Raw genomic sequence first — 5625 nt, 5'->3', positions numbered from 1 at the left:
TTTTTAAGAGATGGGGTGTCACCATGTTGGCCAGGCTGGTCTCGAACTCCTGACCTCAGGTGATCCACCCATCTCGGCCTCCCAAAGTGTTGGGATTACAGGCATAAGCCACCGCGCCCAGCCCTTTCTTTCTTTTTTGAGACAGAATCTCACTCTGTAGCCCAGACTGCAGTGCAGTACAATGGTTTGATCTTGGCTCACTGCAACCTCTACCTCCTTGGTTCAAGTGATTCTACTGCCTCACCCTCCTGAGTAGCTGGGATTACAGGCACATGCCACCATATCTGGTAGAGATGGGGTTTCACCATGTTGACCAGGCTGGTCTCAAACTCCTGACCTCCAGTGATCTGCTCACCTCAACCTCCCAAAGTGCTGGGATTACAGGTGTGAGCCACCATGCCCAGCCAAAACCCTGTTTCTATTACAAAAAAAGAAGAGGAAGAAGGAGAATGAGGAGGAGGAAGAAGAAGAAAATGTAGAAAAAAATTCTTTTTTTTTTTTTGAGACAGGGTCTTGCTCTGTCACCCAGGTTGGAGTGCAGTGGTGCGATCATGGCTCACTGCCTTCTGGGCTCAGCTCAAGCCCTCTTACCTCAGCCTCTGGAGTAGCTGGTGTTATAGTGAACCCCAAGCTTTTCTTCAAAGAATCACTATGTCAGTATGTTCAGCTCTCTTATTCTTTAATTCTCTATTTTAAAGTTTAACTTCTTATAATTCCAGTAAACAACCTTCTCCACCAGTTCTAATCAGTAGTTCACATCTGTTCCCCTGGCCCCTGGCTCCGTCCTGACTCATCCCGGTCACCTGCTCCGGTCACCTGCTCTGGTCACCTTCATTGACCTAGATCACCCCTGGCTACCTGCTCTGACCCACCCATAACCGTCCTTCCTGCCAAAACACCTGCCCTGCCACTCTAGCTCCGACCCCTGCTCTCTTTAAAATAGCCAGTTGGGATTAGTCTAGCTTGTGTGGTCTAACCCTAGCCAATAGGGTAACGACAGCAGTAGAGACAACCTCTGTCAGGCATAAGTACCCCTCTCCCCTTGTCCAAGCGTGCAGCCACCATTGCTCCATCCATTAGCTGCACCCTTCTATAGAAGTGAATTGCCTTGATGAGAGGATTTATTGTCAAGTGCTATTTCTTTTGAGGCATCGAAATTTTACTCATAACACCGGGCCCACAGACGCATGCCACTACACCTGGCTGCTTCTATTTTTTTTTTTTTTTTTTTTTAGAGACAAGTATTGCTCTGTTGCCCAGGCTGGTCTCAAACTCCTGACCTCAAGGGGGGTTTGCCCACCTCAGCCTCCGAAAGTGCTGGGATCACAGACACGAGCCACTGCGCCCAGCAGAAAATAAAGAAAACATTTATTTATTTATTTATTTTGAGACGGAGTTTTGCTCTTGTTACCCAGGCTGGAGTGCAATGGCGCGATCTCGGCTCACCGCAACCTCCGCCTCCTGGGTTCAGGCAATTCTCCTGCCTCAGCCTCCTGAGTAGCTGGGATTACAGGCACGCGCCACCATGCCCAGCCAATGTTTTGTATTTTTTTTTTTTTTTTTTTTGAGACGGAGTTTCGCTCTTGTTACCCAGGCTGGAGTGCAATGGCGCGATCTCGGCTCACCGCAACCTCCGCCTCCTGGGTTCAGGCAATTCTCCTGCCTCAGCCTCCTGAGTAGCTGGGATTACAGGCACGCGCCGCCATGCCCAGCTAATGTTTTTGTATTTTTAGTAGAGACGGGGTTTCACCATGTTGACCAGGATGGTCTCGATCTCTTGACCTCATGATCCACCCGCCTCGGCCTCCCAAAGTGCTGGGATTACAGGCTTGAGCCACCGCGCCCGGCCTTGTTTTGTATTTTTAGTAGAGACGGGGTTTCACCATGTTGACCAGGATGGTCTCCATCTCTTGACCTCATGATCCACCCGCCTCGGCCTCCCAAAGTGCTGGGATTACAGGCTTGAGCCACCGCGCCCGGCCTTGTTTTGTATTTTTAGTAGAGACGGGGTTTCACCATGCTGACCAGGATGGTCTCGATCTCTTGACCTGGTGATCCACCCGCCTCGGCCTCCCAAAGTGCTGGGATTACAGGCTTGAGCCACTGCGCCCAGCCGAAAAAATTTATGTTAACAATTACCTAAAGAAAGAAATAAAAAGAAAAAAATAAAAACAAATAAATAAAAACAATTACTTAAAGAAGTTAGAATGCTTTCGACAGGAAACGATAGAAGACCCAACTCAAAATATCCTAAACAATAAAGGGACTTAAAATCTCGTAAAACGTTCGGCAGCAGAGCAAGGTTTGGTGTCAAGGTTGGTTAATTTAGGGGCTCAGTGCTCTATGAGGATGGGACCCAGCCTCTTTTCAGCTTTCTGCGTTGCCTTGCTCCCAATTGTAGCTTTTGTCCTTGTGTTTGTCCCCTTCTGGTCACAAGACGGCTGCAGCAACCTCACGCACCAGGAGCAAGCACAGGCACCATGCACTCAAACAGCCATGCCCAGAGCGGCAAGAGGAAAATCCTTTCCCTGAGTTCTTTTTTAAGACCAAGGAAATTTTTGCAAGAATATCTTCCTTCCAACCCCCAACCGGCAGACATTACCTCACCTCTCATTTCCATAATTACATCACATGTTGGCTCCTTAACCAGGCCCTGGCAAAAGAACTAGAATTACCTTGATTGGCTTAGGGGAAGATTCACCCTAGAGGTGAAGCCCAGCCCCTCCGATGCACATGGGTGGCCCTCACAGGGACAGAACTGGGTTGTGTTGGCAGGTGGAACAAGCTTTGAAGTAGCTATGCAACAGTGGCTATTGCCTGTGACAGCCTCTTCTGTGACATGTGGCATATACTACCTCAAATTGAGATTATGCATGTGTGGTCTGTCTCTACAATCTGAGGGGCAAAAAACTCAATATATTTCCTATAGTACCCAGTACAGTGACTTGCACCAAATAAGTGTTCCAAAAATAATGAACAAATAAAAACTGAAAACTGAAAATGAAGCCCAGCACGGTGAGCTGTTGTCTCAGCAACACAGGAGGTTGACGCGGGAGGAGTGCTTGAGCCCAGGAGTTCAAGGCCAGCCTGGGCAACATAGCCAGACTCAGTCTCTAAAACAAAAAAACTTAGCAAGTATCATGCTCCATTTTTTTTTTTTAATTTGAGATGGAGTCTTGCTCTGTCACCCAGGCTGGAGTACAGTGGCACAATCTCGGCTCACTGCAACCTTCACCTCCTGGGTTCAAGCAATTCTCCTGCCTCAGCCTCCTGAGTAGCTGGGACTACAGGCACTTGCCACCACACCCCACTAATTTTTGTATTTTTAGTAGAGACGGGGTTTTATTATATTAGCCAGCTGGTCTCAAACTCCTGACCTTGTGATCTGCCCATTTTGGCCTCCCAAAGTGCTGGGATTACAGGCGTTAGCCACTGCAGCTGGCCCATTTTTTTTTTTTTTTTTTAATTAAAACAAGCAAGAACTGGAGATAATTGTCAGACTAGTATAATTGGATTACCTTTGCCACGGGCATTTCCGTATTAGTTTACTCTTGGACTAAACATCTCTTGGAAGCTAAAATAGATATTTGATAAAAATAGAGGAACGTGCAGAGAGGGTGAAGGGAGACAGAATGAAGTTGAATTTATACCCACCCGCCTCTGTGAGTTAAACTAATTTCTGTAGACAAAATCTTTGTGTAATTAGGAAACATTTATATTCTGTAAAAACTTTATAATCTGTTCCAATTTTTTTTGTATTTTTTCGTCTTCTTTCTTTTTATTTTTTGTTCCAATTTTAAAAAGATTTTAAAAAGGCCAGGTGCTGTGGCTCACACCTGTAATCCCAGCACTTTGGGAGGAGGAGGTGGGCAGATCATGAGGTCAAGAGATTGAGACCATACTGGCCAACATGGTGAAACCCTGTCTCTACTAAAAATACAAAAATTAGCTGGGCGTGATGGCATGTGCCTGTAGTCCCAGCTACTTGGGAGGCTGAGGCAGGAGAATCACTTGAACCCAGGAGACGGAGGTTGCAGTGAGCCAAGATCACACCACTGCACTCCAGCCTGGTGACAGAGCAAGAGTCCGTCTCAAAAAAAAGAAAAAAGAAAAAAAGAATCCAGTGGTGAGATAAGTGTTTAAAAGCATTTTTTGTATTATGACTAAAGCAGGCATGTCTCTAGATCTATCTAGAAGGTTCACTGATTCCATTTCACTCCTGCTGCAGACTCTGAGGGAGCGTAGAGGAGGAAAGAACTGTTTTCCCAAAACCTGCTCAGGGCTGACAAATTCAGGGGCACTAGTTTCTTGGTATGAACGGGGCAGTGACAGGCTAATGAGATGTCAGCAAAGGGGACCTATTCCATGGGGTGAGGGCCCACTCCTCCACAGCCCCCACATCCAAGGGTCTAGTTTCCCTTCGGCTTCTGCTGCCTTGTGTCTCCTATATGGCCACCCTGGCATTGGACCCCAGGAGCCATCTGCCCAGGTCATCTCTGCCAGCTTCACCTTGCAGCCTCAGCTGACAGGTACTGACCACCCTGGCCCCGGGGTGTAGAGCAGCAAGGCTCCAGGTGTGCACTGTCCTGCCTGTGCCTCAGCTGGTATCCCTGTCGGCAGGAGACCAGGCAGGTGGCAGCAGCCATCCTGCAAGGACACTCTATCTCCCCGTGACCTGAGAATTGAGTTCAGAGGGAGGCCTGGACAAAAACTCCCCCTCACTAGAGAAGCTACAGCCTAGACAGTGGGGACCAGCTGGCTTTGCCATTTAAGGTCGGTAGGCTGCCACCTGGGCCCAGGAATGGGCTCCTGGGAGGTTCTCTGACAATCACTGGTATAATGAGATCTCTCTGTGTCTGCAGCTCCATCCAGTGCTCATAGGAGGGCTGGCCCCTGTTGGCCTCATACCCAGTGGGGACTGGAAAGGCTGCCAGGTGCAGAGCTGATTTCCCCTGGGGATCCTCAATGGCTGCACAGCAGATTGGAGTGAGCCTAGGCTTTGGAGCCAGAGCTCTGGGGTCAAATTTCAGTTCTGCCACTTGTTCTGTAGGCTTAGGCAAGGTATTCAATCTCTCTGATCTATGGAAGTGGGTATAATAACATCACCTCCCAGGGTGTTGTGGAAGCTGTGAAGGCACCTTTCCCTCCCACCCTGACAGCGCCTCCCCTGCCCTCCCTCAGCTTCACCCAGGGCTGCCACACAACCTTCCAGCAGTCAGAGGCCTGAAGACAGATTTGTAATTGTGTGACCCACTTGGCTTTCCTCTGGCCCGACAGATTCCTACTGGAGAATTCACTTGCCAGCTGCTTCCCAAACACAGGATAGGTGGGCAGGAAGGATCTCTACCCCTCAAAGTCGTTATCCTCCTCCTCACCCCAGCCCAAAGCACCTCTTCCCAGGCACACTCACCTCCCAGTGGCTGGCAGCCTCTGTGTGGGGAAAGCAGGTTGCTCCTCTGGCCAGGTCAGGTGAGGGCAGTCTAAGCCCTCCATCCAGAGAGCCGGAACCTGGGGCCGCCGCCAACCTCAGGAGCCAGCACCCTCTTAGGCTGTGTCCATTTATCCCCATCAAGTCTCAGCAATCTCAGCATCAGCATCAGCTGCAGTTCTGGGTCCAGACTTTCC

Source organism: Cebus imitator, unplaced genomic scaffold, assembly GCF_001604975.1.
Source record: "Cebus imitator isolate Cc_AM_T3 unplaced genomic scaffold, Cebus_imitator-1.0 Scaffold181, whole genome shotgun sequence".
Classification (NCBI taxonomy): domain Eukaryota; kingdom Metazoa; phylum Chordata; class Mammalia; order Primates; family Cebidae; genus Cebus; species Cebus imitator.
Note: the sequence above shows the minus strand (reverse complement) of the source record.